This window comes from Falco rusticolus, chromosome 4, assembly GCF_015220075.1.
Source record: "Falco rusticolus isolate bFalRus1 chromosome 4, bFalRus1.pri, whole genome shotgun sequence".
Lineage (NCBI taxonomy): Eukaryota > Metazoa > Chordata > Aves > Falconiformes > Falconidae > Falco > Falco rusticolus.
The window spans coordinates 102,408,261-102,427,034 of record NC_051190.1 but is presented as its reverse complement, the minus strand read 5'-3'; the positions used below and the strand labels follow the sequence as shown (position 1 = coordinate 102,427,034).

General features: G+C 38.6%; 1 protein-coding gene across 9 annotated transcripts in view; it reads left to right on the top strand.

Annotated features, from left to right (window-relative positions):
- RBMS3 (RNA binding motif single stranded interacting protein 3) overlaps nt 1-18,774 on the top strand; it is a 718,180-nt gene that overhangs the window by 453,033 nt on the left and 246,373 nt on the right. The window lies entirely within an intron of this gene.

The window sequence follows — 18,774 nt, the reverse complement described above, 5'->3', positions numbered from 1 at the left end:
AGAGGTGGGAGTGATAGTCAATGACTGTCAGGTGCTCTGGCTGTTGCCTTTCTGAAAGCGTAATTATGGTCTTTGGGCTCTGGACTGTGTCAGCCAGCAAAAATAGCTGTTGCTTTGTACTTTAAAAATGCCTTGCCCTACAAGCACAAAAAAACCCTTAATATTGCCTGATTTAGTCCTTGCAGTAATGACGTTGGCTTAGGATCGCAAACAGGTAATTATAAAAAGAGGCAAATCAACTAACAGACATCCACCACATTTAAAGATTCCCATTTAAAGGAATGCTGTTGATTTAAACCTTTGTTTTTCAACAAGGTCATAGAAAATATTTATTTATTTAGTTAGTTTAATCCTTGGTGGTAAATGAGGTTCTTTTGCCTTCTACTGGATTACACTCACTGTGTCTGAAAAGTAACTGGATGTCATCCGCACATTTCTGTTTATCTGTGCCCTGCAACACAAGCTATGCTGTTTTATTTGCTCTTAGTTTTTGTTGACATGTGGCGATAAAAAGTGTTTGCTTCAAACGGGTAAAAGATGGCAAGCTGAAGAATACGAACACCTACTAAGTACTGTGCTATTTTATTTCTCAGATATACTTCATCTCCTTGTTAAAATATAGGCAATTTGACACATTAGTCAAACTGTGAAAAAGAAACAAAAGACAGGAGATATGTTTTGTCCTACTGGTTGATATCAAATAGCCATTTCTGGGGAGGAGTAAATCACTAACTACATAAATCTGTAAAGCTGTAGATTTAAAATCAGAGATTTAAAGATAGGATTGAAAGATAGTCAGTATTTGGTATTCTCATGATTCAGAACAATGAACAATTTCAGCACTTCCATGAGTGAAAATACTAAAACAGAAGGTCACTGTGTTTTGGATTGTCCAATATTTTGGGGGCCAAAAGCAAAGTTCGATGTTTTCAGACTGGGAAGGGTTGTACCAACCACTGAGGTTTGTTTTCTGGGGGATTTGTGGCAGGAAAATTTTTTTGCCCTGCATAATTTTGAGGCGGCTAGTGTGTACACATTTGTTTGTGTAAGGCTAACTGTATTTTTATTATTTAGCTGTGGTGCCTAGAATCCCAGATAGGTCCTTTTTAGTGCATTTGATAGTTCAAGATAAATATACAACTGACTTTTCCTATCTGAAAAAACCCCAAAGTATTTAGAAAAATGGGGATTCAAAGGAAATTGAGATGACTCTACACAAAGTACCTCACATTGCTGAGAAGGCGGGAGCCTGGGAAAGCAAATCTATCTGGAGAAACATGTTGGTTCTTGCACGTGTTGGAAGCCAAGTCGCATATCAGGACTGAAAGAAAACGTTACCTGCCAGTGTCTGAATTAACAATGAGGGCTCAGAAGAGGTTTGAAGAAAGAGTCAGAAGGATTTAGCCTCCACTTCTGGAAGTTTTGTTTAAAGAACTGCTTTAATTAGTGGTGAATGGTGCCTATCAAATGAAATCAAAGAAAAAAGAGTAAGTGTGAAGAATTTACTTAAACCATTTACATGCCATACCTTATACAATCAGTGGCCTGTATCTTTTGGTGTGCATTGCAAAGCAATGGAACTGCCCCGTGTAGAGGCCCAGGAGAAGACTATAACCTCTGTTCAGCAAATGTCAAAAATCTCAGTCCAGTCGTGGATGCTTTTGAATAAAGGTGAAAGATGGATTAGCGAGCTTTTGCTATGTGCTGGCCTTCTCCAGTAGTGAGACAAAGTATGCTGAAGGGTCGGTATAGTCTGTGATGTTTTCCTGGAGAGAAATCTTCCTCGGAAAGAAAAGTTCTTTCTCAGTTTTAACACAATATAATTTTTCTCATGGAAATCCAGGAATCTTCTTTGAAAAACAAAAAGCAGAACTGAACCCCCACCCGTGCTGGCTAGCAGAAGTATCTTGTGGATACTTGAGTAAAATATACTTATTTTATTGATGCCTAAATACAGCCACCTCCCTCATTTTTATAGCATTTGGACACCTTTTTGGCTGTTTTTGTTTCAGAGTGCTGCCTCTGGAAGAAGGTTAAACTCTGGTGGATTGATGCTCCAAGTCCCATCACTGTTGGAAAAGTTGTTCTGTCAAGGCTAATACACCTCATAACCCTACACAGGGAAAAACATCAATAAATGTGTTTGAATCTCTCTTTGTTCTCTTGGATGATGTTCAGCCTGGTGTAAAGTAATCCAGAGAGGATTCAGCCGAGGGAGAGGAACAGCAGTACTATGTCTGCAGAGGTAGCGGTGGCAGCTGGGAGGTGAGGTCTCTTAGGCACGTGGACAGCTACCTGCTTGGTGGGAAAAGGGCCCTCACAGCCTCCCACCCACGTGAGATCTGCATGAGGCTCTTGTACATGTGTGTGTGGTCACCTTGCCTCTTTGGCATTTCCCTCACACAGGTGCCGGAGCAGAAGTTTTGACTACTGCCACTGTCCTGTGTCCAATGAAGTTCATCTGAGTTGTCCATTATTTTTAAAAGTGCTTATTAACAACTTCATTTACCGAGCAGAATTAATGCCATGGAGCTGCTGAGTGATGGTTTCTCAGCTGGCCTGGCTTATTTTACTATGTGCTTCCTGCTTGCCTTTGGAAAGAACTCAGACGTGCAGATTTGTTTGTATGTACGTAGTGCCTGCTTGTCCAGGCTCGTAGAGTCCAGGTGTTTTTTTGGTTTTATTTTCCTGCTAAAACCAGCACAACTGATATGCCACTGGATAATCTCACAGGAATTATTGAATTGTTTATCTCTTTGTGCTAAGGACTACGCAAACATGACACAGAAAAGACAACCCTTATGTGCATGGTTTATATATTAGTTTGGGATTTTCCATCTGCTCCTTTGCTGCATTTTCTGAAAAAATGTGACAGACAGAACATGGAAAATTCATAAGGAAAATCTTACTAATACGGGAGTTGGCTTAGGCAAGTAGGCAAGGAAGCTAGTACACATGAAAAACGTATCAATGTTCTAATAAAATCTGTAGCCACATCTATTCTTGGGATTTGCAATAGATCTTCACCCAGAATTACATATTCATGACGACACTTCCTAATCTGCTTTATATGTAAGCTTCTAATGATGCTGAGGAGTCTAAATCACCTGAAGAATCAATAGAAGTCTGTTGTCTAAACAAATTTGAGTGTCTGAACTTGTGTCATCCTAAAGTTAGTGGACTAAGCAACCAGTTTATACCTTCATAGACATTGTGGCGTCCTCTCTGATATCTTTTCTTTCCAGTTCTAGTCTGCTGCAAGACTGCATGAAGTGGAAGTTCAGGCAAAGGTTGCTTCTTGCAGAGAGCGTATAATAGGTTCTTTAATATCTAGCAGCCCATCAAGAGTGTTGAAATAAACACATTCACCAAGGAGATGTTCTCAATCCTGCTGTTACTCCTAGTGCATGTGTAAGGACTTAAAAAAAGTATTCGATGATACCTGTCTTCTCTGGGTTTTCCTTTTGTACATATCATGCATTTAGGAATGCTCAGCATCTGTGTGAGAAATGTGGACAATAAGAAATATTTAATTAGTGTTGGTAGTTGTCTTAAGTCCAAGGAACATTTCTCGACTACTCTGCTGCAGCGATTGCCAACCAGGGCGTACACTGAAAGAGCTGGTTCTGAAAAAGGACTGTGTCAGTAAGCTCAGATGTGTTTTGTTTGACAAGGGAATTACAGAATTAAATTTTTCTTGTGTGATATTTTTCTCATCTCTCCATTATGCAGAAGTTTAAATACAGGGAGTGATCACCATCTAGGTGAAACATAAAAGGGAGCTGTTTCCCACAGAACAGAGCCAAGCATAAGAGCTTCTGAAGAGGAGCAGAGAGCTAGTTGCTCTAGAGTTAAATAGACAGTTTTTCTCCAAGGACCAAGGAAAAGGAAATCCCACAGAAGAATCTTATTTATTTTCCAGGCTTTTGCGTTGGTTTCGGGAATTACTCTGGTATGAGTCAGCTGACCAAATAAGTCCATTCTGCCTGCACATTTTTCAGCTTCATTTTCTCTTCTTTTTAAATTACTTCGCTTTTTTCTGTGTCATATACCAATACTCTAAATAGCTGTTCCTTAAAATGGAAACTGCAGAAAATGGAAAGACTCTCCAGTGAAAGCCCTTCTTCCTAATATTTTTTTCATCTAGATTTTTAATAGCAAATTTTAATTGTCTGTATTTTGTAGTTCAAAAATTCATGAAATTTTTAAATAGAAACGCTATACTTAAAAACTATGAAATATGGCGTATACACCGAACATCTGATACACTGAACCCCGCAAGTAGTTTCTTAATTCATGACTGAAATGTCTGCAAATTTTAGCTAACCAAACTTCAGGATACTGGTTGTTTGTGGTTTTGGACAGTATTTATGGATAACAGGCTTATTGACTGAGTTAACTTTCCTTCTGGTACTAAAGCAGGATGCTGGGATTTTTAGAGTTCAATATTGAAATTGTCAGATTTTGTTTTAACCTCATTCTTTAATTATCTTATACGCACACACACACACACACCCCAACCCAACTGTTCTATGAAGTCAAATATTTGTATAGGCTATTTATAAAAGTTTTTCTTCGTTTGCTGCTAGAGCAGGAGTTGGTGACTCTGGAAGCGCCAGCGTGCTCAGTAATGTAGGAGAAGCTGAGAACTGTGCTGTGCTGATGCTGGCCACCTTCCACGCCATTTCCAAATGAATTACACAGCCAGGCGTGGGCTGCTGCTCCACCAGTTGTCAGAGACATTTGGCACAACTGAGTGTATGTGCAGAGTGCTCCACAGTGAACACTCCTCTTATCTTCCTAAAATGTCAACTGTCACCCCCTGCACAGTATTCACAGTATGTACTGACTGATCAATGCTGACCTGCATCAATAACAGTCCTGGGTTAAATGACAGTGAAAAATTATAGGTGGGAGGCAGTGAAAGGTGGCTTGATTTAGATTTGGAAATCACAGGTGCCAGCGTCTCTCTCCTTTGATTTCTTTTACCAAGTCAACCATACCACAAGCCCCAAGTTTCATACAGTACCACTTATCAAAGCCATGCCCTACCCATCCTCTCTTGCCTGCTTACCTGTGGTGTTGTTTTGCAAAAACTGTCTTTCACTCTTGTAGTGAGGAATCATAGTTTCTCAGCTGGAGCTGGCCCTTAAGTACAGGTTTTGTAAATACAGGATATTTTTACATTCTTTAAAGGATAATGACTGACAACGTAAAAGCACTGGAGAGATGCTAAATTATTTGCTTGTATCAGATTTTACCACAAAAGTCTTAGGAAGATGTGCTTTTCCAAATCTGGAAGTTTTTTTTTCCAGATGAAACAGTGTCTAAATTCAGGATTCAAATCACGGATGTGCTATAGCAAATTTAAATTCCAGAAACTCTGCAGTAGCAGAAGACTGTGTCTTAGGAGCTTCCTCGACAGTCAAGGCTAAAGCAGTGAGCAATTTTGTAAAAACAGTGATGGCTTGGGATGATAGTGAAGATACATGACATTAATGGAAGGATTTCATATTCTCATCTAGCCTGGCAAATTTCATGCTTCTACCCGAGAATTATATGGTAGCCAATGTGAAATGAGCGTATGATCCTGTTCCTGCCTTTAGATGTACATTCATAAGCCAACATAGAATGTATTAGCTGGAGCCGTCCTTGCAAGGAGATCATCAAGTAATCCTGGGTATATTAAAATCTGTCCTTTCACACTAGCATGTATTGCTCCTAAAAAACACATAGGTCAGTATGAAAGGGGGTGTGCATCGGCAGTGCTTGTACCACACCTGCCAAATTTCTACACAAAAAATCTCCTTGGGGAATTTCAGAAGTGCTTAACTTAGCATAATTTTACTCTCTAGGAGTGAATGGGACTTTACTGTTGGTTAATGGAGAGGAATTAGGTCAGTGCTGTGTTCCTTTGTTCCCAAAAATCTTAGCTCAGCACCTTTCTTAACCACTAAGTTAGCTTAGAAAATCCTATGGCACATACAGTCATGTTTATTCTCTAGCTATCACCTCAAATAGACCTTGCCATGGTATTTTACATCCCTTTTCAAGCGCTGCTTTAGTTTCTAGATTGAGTTGGTTTTTTTCATAGTGTAACTTCATCTAAGATTAAAACATTCCTCTGCCTTTGAAAATCGCAATGTAAATAATCAGTAAATATATCCACCTCCATGCTACTAATGCCCTGCACCACAGAACAGATGCTGATAAGTGAAAGACGTAGCCAACTTTTAGGCTGGAGAATAGTGGAATTAATGGGTTCTTTTCGGGTTATGAACTTCAGCCAAACAAGAATTGGCCTTTTTTCATAAATACACATTGTTCTTGACTTTCCTCTGACTTGGAACACATTTGAGTTGGTAATAATACAGCTGAAATCCACAGAGCTTTGGCAATTTAAGCCAGAGAGAAGAATGGGGCTCCCTATCTTTAGCACTCACAGAGCTATACATCTTGGAAGCTCTTACACACCCTTTGCAAACCCTTTATGTTTGCAGAACAGGAAATCTGAGTCCTGCAAATGAGTTAAAACACAAATGACAAATGAGTCAGATAATTCTTTTTTCCCTCCATACTCAGGAAACTCCAAATGCCCCATGGAGGAGTTATCCTACCACAACTATGCAGCTTGGGAATCTGCTGCTCAGACTGAGAGAAACTATGTTCTAAATTCAGTAAGCACATCTTTACTCACCAGGAAAAACCCAGTGCACTCTGAAATGATCAAAAACCTGTGGTTTTAGAAAATATTACTGTGGTAGAAAATGGACATAGCCTTTCTTTCAGTGACATAACATTTAATCATGTTCTTCTGTTGCTCAGCATGAGGACGATGCTTTTGTAAGGTGAGAAACAAAAAATCATTGTATCTAGCATGCTTTCTTCTCAGGAGGAGGAAGAGATGATTCACATGACCACCAGTGGGAGGATATATGCATGCTTTTTGGGGTACCACTTGGTTTGAACTGAGACACTTACTCGACAAAGCAATGTGATTTGTGTGAAAACCAGGCCGCTTTCAAATTTTGTTTGATTTGGAAAGCAGGTGTGCAAACTTCAGTATCATTTCTTCTGAGTTGATCTGAGTGCCTGTGTAACAGCTCATCAGCCTGGAAATACACAGGTGCATATTTTGCCAGTAAACACAAATCTACTAGTAATATGCATAGATACTCCCTGTGCACATACGCATCCCCCTCTGAATATCTAAATGTTACTGTATTAGTGAATATTCTGCTTGTTATTTCCTTATTAATGAATGTCTCCCATTCAACCAACATGTCTGAGTGGTTTGGCTGTCATCTAAATAAATTCAGGTTTAGATGCAATTTTGTTCACTAATGAATGATAATTTTTGTCGCTGGAAAACCCCCTCTATTTTTCCATTGTATAAAATTATCGGATTAGGCTCTCCTTGCAACAGAGTCATGATGTCAGCTCATTGAAATTTTTAGTCTTTGGACTTTTCTTTGTGTATTTATGTGCAGAAGGAGAGGTTAAGATGATTTGATAGGTCGAATTCTATTTGCAGTTCTGTTAGACTAACTATGATGTGATCAGCATAAATGTAAGTGATATAAGAATGTAAAACTGGCCTCATTGGGCCAGAACAAAGGTCCCCCTGACATCAGATTCGCTTTCTGATAGTGCGCTGTAGCACTTGCCAACAGAAGAGTACAAGAACCAGGCAAGCGCATGAGGATACTTTCCCAGAGTACTCTCCTAACTGTCTCCTAACAAATCAGCAATTTGCGATTTGGGGTTGCTCTAGCTTGTATTCAATAGCCTCCTGTAGAACTGCCTCCCCACCCCCAATTAAAGAATTTGTCCTGCCTTTTTTGCATTTAAAATTTTGGCAGCACAACATCCAGCCATAAGAAATTCTTCGGTTTAACTCTGTGTTCTCTGAAGAACCATCTCCTTTGCTTGCTCTAGACCAGCAATGTTGATTCCATTGATTGCTTGCTAATTCTTGCATTGGAAGAGAGAGAAGGCTCCTTTTCCCTACGAGTCTTTCTCATACCACTTACAATTTTATAAAATGCAACCATAACTTCCCTTAATCCCTATTCTTTTCCACTCTTAAGAAAGATGTGCCAAAATGTGCATGCATAAGTAAGGATGTGGTTCTCGGAAGCAAGGAGCAGTTGCTAAGTAATGAACGTGAAGCATGGTAAAGTGTTGTTGTAGTATGAAAGCACAGCTGATAGGAAGCTTAGGGGGTCGTTTCACATCAATATGCTGAACATGAGTTGAGTTTTGCTAATGCTGTGTAGTGCTGCATATTGGGAAATGGGAAAACAGACACACAGAGGAAGGGTACATTTGGCTATTATCAGGTATTTTGTGAGGTGTTCCTCATTTTGTACAAGGATAAATGCACATATCAGATTAAATCTAAGAAGATCATTTTTTTAAACAAGAAATGTCAGCTTCGGAAAAATATACCCCAGAAATAATTGAAGTGTTAAAAAAAGAGTAACAAAACAGCAAGAGAAGAAAGTATAACCCCAAGTATAGGCCATATTTTCAATGTTGTGTCAAAAGGAAATATATGCCAAAAACCCCCACCTGTGTATATAAATAAGGCTTATAAATGCCTGCCTTAAATCCTGGGTTTGTTTGATCTCAGCTTTCCTTAAATCTTAGATCAGGTTTGGTCTGACATTTTGCTGAACAATTCCTGAAACTAAAGCCACTGGTGGATCAATGTCTGGCCAATTCTGTGTGCAGAGTTGAGGACATTACCTTTGCCGGGGCTAGTGAAGAACCCCTGTGCATTTTATCTTGCTCTTGCTGCTTGGACGTGATGTTGCTAGCAATGCTGCAGCACGTGCTTTCATATCTAAAAGGAGGAAAGGACTGCAGCAGATCTCATGCTGTGCAGATGAATCCTTTTTTAGGAAGGATGTATATTAATGCTGTTCTGCTTTCCCTAGTGCTCATGGAGTAAAATGACCCTTTTTTGAGCCATAGTCTGAAATGGTGGGCACATGGGAGAACCTAGGGACCCTAAATTGCCAGTTTCTTTAGCTGTGAATACAGAAGGAAGTTTTGTTTGAGTCCCCAAAAAAACTCATAGAAGAGTATGTCCTGGGGATCTCTGGGAAGTTTGCATCTGCCAAAGAGACCCCTTACACTGCAGTAATGGAAGTACAACAATTATGTCCTGTACTATGCTTCATAACTTTATGATTTTGAAAACCATGGAGAACAATGAAAACTTTGATGACAGCAGCTGTAGGTACATTTTTGTAGTTGGAAAAGTTGGGCCCCCCCTGGGTGAACGTAGAATTAGAATGGATATAATATTTGATAGGAAGTGTATTTTTCCCGTATTAGAATGTATATAACTTGCTTATCTCAATGCCAGTGAGTAACAAATCAGTGCGTTCAATAAACACTCATCAGTCATTTGCAGTCTTGATATATTTATCAAGATTCAAAAAGGAAAAGAAATCATGAAGGAAGGGAGTATAAGGTGTTTCATTTCTTAAATCAGAAAATTTTGGAGTTGGGATAATTAAGGTTTGGTGCTGGGAAGATTGACTTTGAATTCCTCAGAACAAGTGGAGGTATCTTTGTGAGAGTTGTCACTGAAGTCTGTGCCTCAGACGTCATTTCTTCATGCAGTTAAATCATTCTTGGTTCTTAAATGCTGCTGATAGACAGGTAAAGAAAGAGAAGATGCCTTGATGAAAAACTTCCTCATCTTGAAAGGTATCTGCCACTTTTACTATCCCACTTAGTTAATACACAATGTTGTTTCAGTGCAGTATCACAGTTCTGTCTCTGTGTATATGGGCATATGGGGGTTTAGTATGTGCATGCATAGTTGATAAGTACTCAAATAACTATATTTATATAAATATATGCATGGATTTATAGATGATCATTTAGAAATATTCTTGGAATATTTTATTATATAATGCAATTCTCATGCGTAGCAAAAAGTATTACAGTGGCATTTTTATAGTATGTGCTCTTGGAGTGCGACTATTTACTAGTAATTCTTCTAAGCCCTGGGAATAAAATGCTGTGTGTTTTTTAGGAATGTGCTGTAGAAATAGGAAGGAAATTGGAACTAAATTAAATCTTGGTCACATTCAGCTGGTGTTTTTCCATCTGTCAGCAAAAACTGGCAAAACCCAAAACAACAACAAAATTGTAAAGTCTGAGATGAGATTTAGTGATTTACTGTCTGCTTTAACTGTGCCCGTGGATTGAAGTAGTACTACAGAGCCTCAGGGTTTCCCAGATACTTCCATAACTTATTTGTCCATTTTGCATATAAGGTTATGATCCCACCATTTATCTAACAATTTTCTTAGTCACCTACTCCAATTATAGCTTGTTATGGAAAACCAGGATTATAATTTATATGGCTGTGTTGCCTTGTTATAGCAATACAGCATAAAGCAGCATACGGAGTCAGTGAAGGGAGGGTCTTGGCAGCATCTTTAGCTTCCAAAAAATCTTTTTTCCTCACTTAAAAACTGTTCATCAGTGAAAGGTCAGAACTAGTAATAGCGTGACCTAATTCACATCAGACCGCCTTCTTATTGTACAACCCATTTCACGTGGTAAAATCATGGGTTTGGTAAAGCAGCTAGAACAGATCCAAACCAGGTGGAAATCTGGCTGTAATGGGGTCAGAGAGGTCTCGCTGCCTTGCCCTCTCTCTGGGGCTGCTGGGCCTGCAGTAATGGAGATGTTTCCCTTTCAGAATAAAAATTTGATTAGCTGAAATACATAATGGCTCTCTTTTGTACAATCAATCTTCTGATTCTTCTGGAACTCAGGCTTTCAATATTAAAAAGGAGTGTTAGGTGTAGACTCTGCTTTGCATTGCTTGAAGTTCAAATAAACAGTTTCATCTTGCATGATTGCACTGTTGCATGCTATTCATTTCTCTTGAGTATATAAGTAATTTCCAGATTGGCTTACGGGAGTGCATTGAAGAGGCTGGACATTTTATGTCAGTCAGCAATTAGATTAGGTACCAGGGTACCTCTCTGCACTCCTCTTAAGTGACTATTGTACTGGCTGTCTTTGATCGCAAGACATCTGGGAAGCCTGGTGCAGGCATATCTAAAGGACACGGTCTGACAAAAGTAGCAACTTAGGCGCTTCCCTCCTGGGAGCATCAGCTAGTACCTTATCCTTTATACTAGATTTTACTATAGATGGATTTTACCATGTCTTTGGTGAGAGGTCTTTTGAATTTTTAGTAGCTGAGACCTGAAATGCTTTGTACTGTGATGAAAACCTCTCACAAAACACGTCCTTCTCAAGTCACCTGGTCTTAACAGTCCATAGATCAGATCAAGCATTGAATGATACATGTAAATACTATTTATTGCCTGTTTGCTGGTATTTCTTTGATAACCCCTTTTGTGTTAGTCTTTCACTTAAAATTTTGGGAATTTTTCACAGTGATTGTTGCTTTCACAAACGTCTTCCCTTATGTAACATCCCCCTTTGCTCCCATGTGAGTGCAGCCCTTTCACTTCAGTCTTTTCTACCTCTGTCAGTCCACATGAAGCATTTGTAAAGCAGAACAATATCCCATTTGCATCCTTCCTTTTGCTCTTGTAAACAAGCCACATTCTTTTTAGGGTGATCCTGCATGCTTATCACCATCCTGTGGCAGTTTTGCAAATTTTGAATCTGAGCTGGGTGGATGTTGCACGAGGCAGGCAACAAAAGTCTCTCTTCTAGGAAAGACCAGTTCTTCCTGTGGTATTCCACTGATCAATAGCCCTTTTCTATACCTTTTCTATTTACAATCCATCTGTCTTGAATGTGGTTGAACAGAGCTGTACACTATTTTTCAGAGAGGGTCTTTGCAGTGCTGTAATACCATCTCTTACTTGGGCAGTACCTTGCCTAATATGTGTATTTTAGTACCTTTCAGTCAGTTGATGAGCACCCTAGAGTTTGCAGCAGAAACTCCTATTTTTAGCATGTGTAGAAACAGCATAATTTTGCATGGTGAACTGTTAAATTTCATTTAGTCTCCTAAAGTTAAATCTCTGAATGCTTTACCAGGTTTAGAGTCAAAGGCAGATGTTATATTTTGTAAGTGCAAGTTTTAATATGACCTCCAAGTGCCTGCAAATGTTCACAGCTAAAGTCCTGTTCTTTGGCTTGTCTTTAGCAATTATATCAACTGGTTGGCTGTTGTTTAATACCATAAATGCTATGGCTCAGCATCTTGTTAGGGTATTGTTGCCTGGTGTCCTAGAGCTTAATTTCTAGCTGTGTATAATTCCAAAAATACAGTAAACTAAATAGAAGATAGGGAAAGTAAGTTAAATTTATGTGTTTCTAAACTTTAAATGCTTTCTAAAATGCTCTATTTCACAAAGGAAAGTGGAAATGAGAAAATGCCAGTAGAGGCTAGATGAGTTTCTAACATATTAAATCTTGGTATTTTTGCTCTAAGGAACATTTACTTCAATCATGATAAAATCTCATGTGCTTTAAGAAATGAGGATTAGATTCCATGGGGTTAGCAGGTTTTTATTACCTAGAAGATTATTTTTTTAAAAAAGAAAAAAACCCCAACTTTTTATTATCTATGTAGATATTTAACTGCTAAAAAGTTTTAAAATGAAGATAGAATGGTGAGAAATATAGACTTGAGTTACAGATCCATAAGAAGAAAATGGGTATTCTCCTTTCATGTTTTTTATTGTTTGGGGAGGGTTTTATGAATTACTGTTCACATAAATATTATGTTGAGAAAAACCTTGAAACATGCAGAAGACTTACTAAAGAGAATGATCTGCCTTCTTCAAACTGGCACTCTTGAGAGATGCACTCTAGAGACATATTTGTGTCTGATATTTGTTTTAGACAACTCTGAAATCTTGCTGTCCCAGTACAAATATCCAGATGACAGATGCACATACAAATATTTTTCAGGGAATCAGGTTGAGTTGTTTTAAGACATAACTCAATATTTATGCACAGGAGCTCAAACCTTGAAGTTTGGATGATTTAGAAGACCCTCACCCTTGTTGGTACTCTGCCACTTCTAGTCATGTTTAAAAATCAAATTACTCAGGGTTACGTAGCAGTGGTTTGTGGTTCTGAAGTTGGCTAGTTTAGAATACAGACCTATATTTTGGACCCAAAGTTAACAGATGTATTCAGTTTGCAATACTGGAATACAAAGTCTTCTGATAGGAAGGTGTGCTGGATTGTTTCAAGATTTTGGCGTCCTGCTTCCCTAGCTGATATTCTGCCTATGTGAAATACTTTGCTGCCTCATCTGTGCTTATTTTTCTTCTTTTGCAGCAGAAATATAATATATTGGAGTTTTTTGATCAACAAATGATTTCTCTTGATCTTTTAATTTTAATTCCATTAGCACTTGTTCTTAATTTTTGTTTCAAAAAAAAAAAAATCCAGGACAGTATGTATTTGGCAAAAAAAACCCCTCAAATCTTTGATATTGCTCTGCTTGGTCATCAATAATGTAACTACCTCCACTTAATGTATTGGTAAAAAAAAAAAAAAAAAAAAAAGGAGCAAACATTTTTTTTTCCTTTAGAAACAAACAATGAACATTGGTTTTCTATACACCTTGCTTTTGTTTTTCACCCTTAATGACATGGTGCAAGGTTTTATTCTGGAAGAATTTAGGAATGAGGGGTCAGATTTGCCTTTAAAACCTTTAAAGTCCCAGCTAGAGGAAAACACCTTATTAAATAATTGTGCAAAACCCTTGTATCAGTCAGTGGGGCCCTGCATGCCTAATAATGCCTTTGAAGCCCAAAGGTAAAGCTGAGATAACAGAATCATGCCCGTAGGTCAGCTTGGCCCATCAAGTTGGAACCAAAACCTAAGTCTGGCCTTTGGGGCAACTCTCAAATTACCAGCAGCAGTTGGTGATCTGCACTTTGGCTTGCCGAACCCACGAGATGTCTCCTCCCTCACAAACATGAGGAGTTGTAAGGAGGTGCAGTCTGAGGCACGTTGGGATCTAAATCAGAGGTAAGGGTCCAGCAATTTCTTCAAGGATCACTCTTGAAAGAGGATCGCATCTGTTTTGTGTAAGCAGTATATATTAAGGCAAATATTTCAACTGTTTTAAGCCCATTTAGAGTTTCCAGAATCAGTCTTAATAAAGTAGAAACCCCCAATTAAGCTGTTTACTGCAAATTAGAGGTCGATAGCTTCTTACAGACTGCAGAGTTTAAGAAGGAAGCCTTGTTAACCAAAGCTGGCTGTCCAGCGCCCTGTCAGACCTTTACAGTTTGTGAAGTCCTGTGTTTTTCAAGCTGAAACAGTATCATCAAGAGTGTTATTAACTTCTACCACTCACTTTAAGTGTAAAGATTTTTATTTCTAGATGGTGAATGACAGATCGGATCAGGGACCCACTGTGAAAGGCCATAAAGGTTCTGATGCATCAACACATTATTTCAAAGTAATAAATTGGTGATTTATACTTCCACTACTGAAGGATAAACTACCTCAAACTGCTGCTTGTATTTTCAGAGAAAAATATGCACGTAGGTAGTTTCTGAAAAGCGGCTGGTGTGCAGTAACCTGTTCTTGGGCCAAAGTCCTGCAATATGCACGGTTTCATTTCAGTGATCTGTGATGAGTAGGCCACATCCTGGCAGAATACTCTGAATTAGTAAAAAAGTAATTTAGTAAATAAGTGATTTAGATTAAAAGGTATTGCATTTATTTAACAAATGTATTTTCTGTTCTCCTTCATTACTTGAGCAGCAACTCTGTGCATAGCTCTGTAGATGGTACAAATTAAAATCCAGTGCTTGCAGTGAATGAGATACTTACCATACAAGAAAATACCGAGATGCCTTGGCCAGAAGTTGGTTTCAGACATTACATACGATTTCTGCTCATGTGTATGTGCACGCCTGCCTGCATCACATGTGTGCATTCAGGGAGGGAGAGATGAAAAGGTCAGATGCCTGCGATGGATATGATCTTTGTTCATCTTGCTGTCCTGATGAAGTTTTGTTGATTGAATATAAATATGCCTTAACCCTTCCACAGCGTGTACATCAAAGGGAAAATTATTATAGAGAAGACAGGCATTTGTTGGTACAATGGAAGTCATACAGGACGTGCAATACTGTTTAGAGGCAGTGCATAGTGGTGTCTGGATTTATTTGCACCTAAAAACCTGAGCATTTCTTTTCATACAGCTTTGATTTACCTCGATTGCTACAGGTTTTTATTCCTCCTGGGATTTGGGGAACCATATTCCCACTATGCACTCATCTTTCCTTCGCATACTGTCTGCCATCTTCAGTCAGTGCTGTCTGATAAGTATATATAATAAAGATCTTTTACATCAGAGCTAGTTACTATGCTGTCAAGCCAGTTACAGTGTTCTGGGCCTCAGGGGGAGCAATGAGTGATGAGTACAGCATTTATTTAAGTACTACTTACTTTTTATGTTAAGTATTGACTGTATCTGAACCTACTTCGGCATTATTAATGTTTATGAGAAGAATTGGATGATAATGTATCGTTCCAAAGTTTTTGTTTTAGAATTGTTTGGAGAGCATTGATTTTCCTCTTATCTTTTTGCCTCCAAGGAGCCTCAGTAGCCCATTAACTGGCTTTCTAAAGGTCTGTGTCAGGCTCCCTCATTGAGTTTGTAGATTTCTGTGGGATGCATCAAGGTGCCCCATTTGCTATATGTCACTTAGGGTGGATTTTCTTAGCAAAAACATTTCTTGGCCCAGCTCTTCTTTTGGTTGCACCAACTTGCGCTTTAAATTGAAGCCACAGTTAATCAGTTTAAATCTTAGTATAGTGCTGATGCATCTTACAGCGTAGTCAGAGCTTTGGTACTTTTGGACAATAATGTAGAAAAACATTTGGGAAGCAAAATTTGTAAATCAAAGGGTGAAGGCTTGGGTGAGCCTCTTGTGCTGCACATTATAAGCATTTGCTTTGGATTTGTGCAAGATCTTTTTCAAATCCTCATTTGCATCATTTAATCATTCACTGAAATTTTTGTTCCTATATTCTGCAAACTATACAGAACTTTCTGAACTCTTTCAACACTGGAAAAGAGGGAGCTGGCATTTTTTTTGTCATTGTTACTTAGATTGCAGTACTTTCCAAGGAGTGTTAGACGCTTACCAAAGATGGGGCAAGGTTCATCCCATGCACTAAGGACTGTATGATTTAGAAAGACAAAGGCAAGTACACAAGTTAGTAACAGTTTTGTGTGTGATCTTCTAAGGAGAAGCAGAATTATCCCCACTGTCTTCACTTTTTTGTTCCCTTTCTCATTTCAGTGAGGGGTTTCCTGTTTCAGTTCTTACCTATTTATCCAGATTTTGTATGTTTGAGTCTTATGATGTTAAGTATGTTTCCCTTCATTGGAGCATCTCCCGTATTTCCCTTTTCCTTCACTCACGAATCCACTGGGACAATCTTGTCCTTCTGACATACCTAATGGGATTTGTCAAGTCCTTGGTGTAACTGTGTTTTATTTCCATGAGTAATGAGATACTGTGGTAGGGCATCTTGTCCTGCCCTAAATGAGACATGCCAAGCCAAACATGAAATGGAATGCCAAACATTATGTTCTATATGTTTGTCAAGTGTGTGATCTATTTTTTAGAGACCCAACTTAGTACACTGAAATATTTTACTACTTGTGAACTTTAGCTTCTGTTAATATGATTGAAGCAAGTGGAAATGGAAATTGTCAGGGCAATTTAACAAAGAGAGCCTGTAAAACTCATTACATCCCAGGTAGTAAAATCACTTTAGAAGGCACATTCTTCAAACTTGAGCTTTATTCAGTAAACTGCATTGGTGCCTGACCTTTTAAGAGCTTTCCCTTCCTTGGGGGGGGGGGGGAGGAGGGGGAAAGGCCCTGTTGTTCAGACCTACCTAGCTTAAATTATAAACAGCAGCCAGACTTGTCTCTGTGCTTTAGATCACATGAGATGACGGAGTGTGCAACTGCTCCAAAGAGACAGTTAAATGGCCAGCTGTTTAGATGAGTTTGATGTGTATTTCATGTAATTGTATACTCCATAAAGCAGTAAAAGGCCAATGTTGTGTGCTGGCTGTATTTTAGCACAAAGGTAAATCAAAGTACCAATCACAAGTTTGTAATTCAACTTAATCTTTTTAAGGCTTGATGCTTTTAAGAAGCTTTATATTGATACTACATAGTGGATGTGCAAGGGTTAAAGTTACCTTTTGGGAAAAGAATTCCTGTTAGGTCTATATCTAATCTGCTTAGCAAGTTAAATCAGCATGTGGAGAACTCTCCAAGACCATGGGTGGGTTTCTCCTGCACTGCAGTGCAGTCATGCCCCAAAGTGTGCCTCCCTCTGCACTGGCTCCGCACTGGCTTTTCCTGTTAAGGTTGTGAAAGAGCTGTCAATCCACTCTAGGCAGCAAATTTAAGCACAATTTTTTGTAGTTCTAAATCTTTTATTCTTCCAATCGCGTGTCACAAATTTTGCTTAGTGGAATACATGAAAAGCAAATGTGTCATGGGCTGTGTCTCGACCAGTTCATTATTTCTGTGGTTTTCCATATTCCAGCATCTATACAATTACGAGCTGTAGGGTTTGCATTTTGTTGGGGCTATCCGCTGCCTGGCTCATTGGCACAGGGCAGGTTCCTCATTAGTGAGCCCACACACTCAGGGTTTAGTCCAGCAACCTTTGAAGTAAATTGAAAGCCTCCCACATATTTATTGGGTGTCAGATCAGACATTTAGTGCACATTGTGGCATTACAAGATTTTGTCTAATTACATGATAAGGCTTTTGCCTTATCTATGCCGTCTGTGAGATAGTATTACTTATGGCAAGTATGTTAGAGCTGATTGTGGGAAACTTTAAAAAGAGAGAGTGCTTGCCTGCTCTGCAATTCTCATGTTGTTTCATGTATTTTTTTGCCTTTGGTGCTATGCATTTTTTATTTCTCCTGGATCTGTCACCATCTTATCTAGAGGTTTCCTGAACATGTTTAATGGGAAGTTGATAAAAGACGTAAGTGAAATAAAAGAAGGTTAAGAAAGCATTGAGAGTGAGGAATAGAAACTTAAGAAAAGGAAACTTTTGAAAAGAATATAAAAACTTACATAAAAAAGAAATAAATACTTTTGCTTTTTGTTTTACTGTAAGCAGAAGAATTTTTAAACGCATAAATGATACTGAGTGCTTTGTGCACAGAGAATAGTCAGGTCCTTAGGTGACAGATCAAAAGCTATGTAAGTTCACAGCACTCCTGTTAAGATTCCTCCTTGTGTATGTAATCCACAAAAAGTTTGCCAGCATAAAGAAATGATGGGAGATAGTTACACATATAGGTAATTGAACTCTGCAGTAAAATTTCTTTTCCACAGAGAAGTACTGATCTTTGTGTATAAATTGTTTCACATCAAGTAAAAGCTGGTAATAGCCAAGATGTAGAGCCTAATAGGAATACCCTTTGAAAATCTGGCCTTTTCTCATCCAGAGAAGAAATGCTCCTTGCTTTCCAACAGGTGAAATTTATTCCATTATTCCTGCCCATCTGCAGCATTTCCTCTTCCCTGTTTAAATTCCCTTTTCCAGTATGTGGCAGAGCCTTAGGTTTGTCACATAGAAAAGAGAGCAATTATAGAAGAAACATTAATCTTTCTGAAGATGCTAGGATATAAATGACCCACTGTCCTGTGGAACAGGAATGCAGATGAACCTTTAATTGTAGATATACATGGCATGTGTTATGATTTTGTTTGCTTAAATGCTCTCTCTTG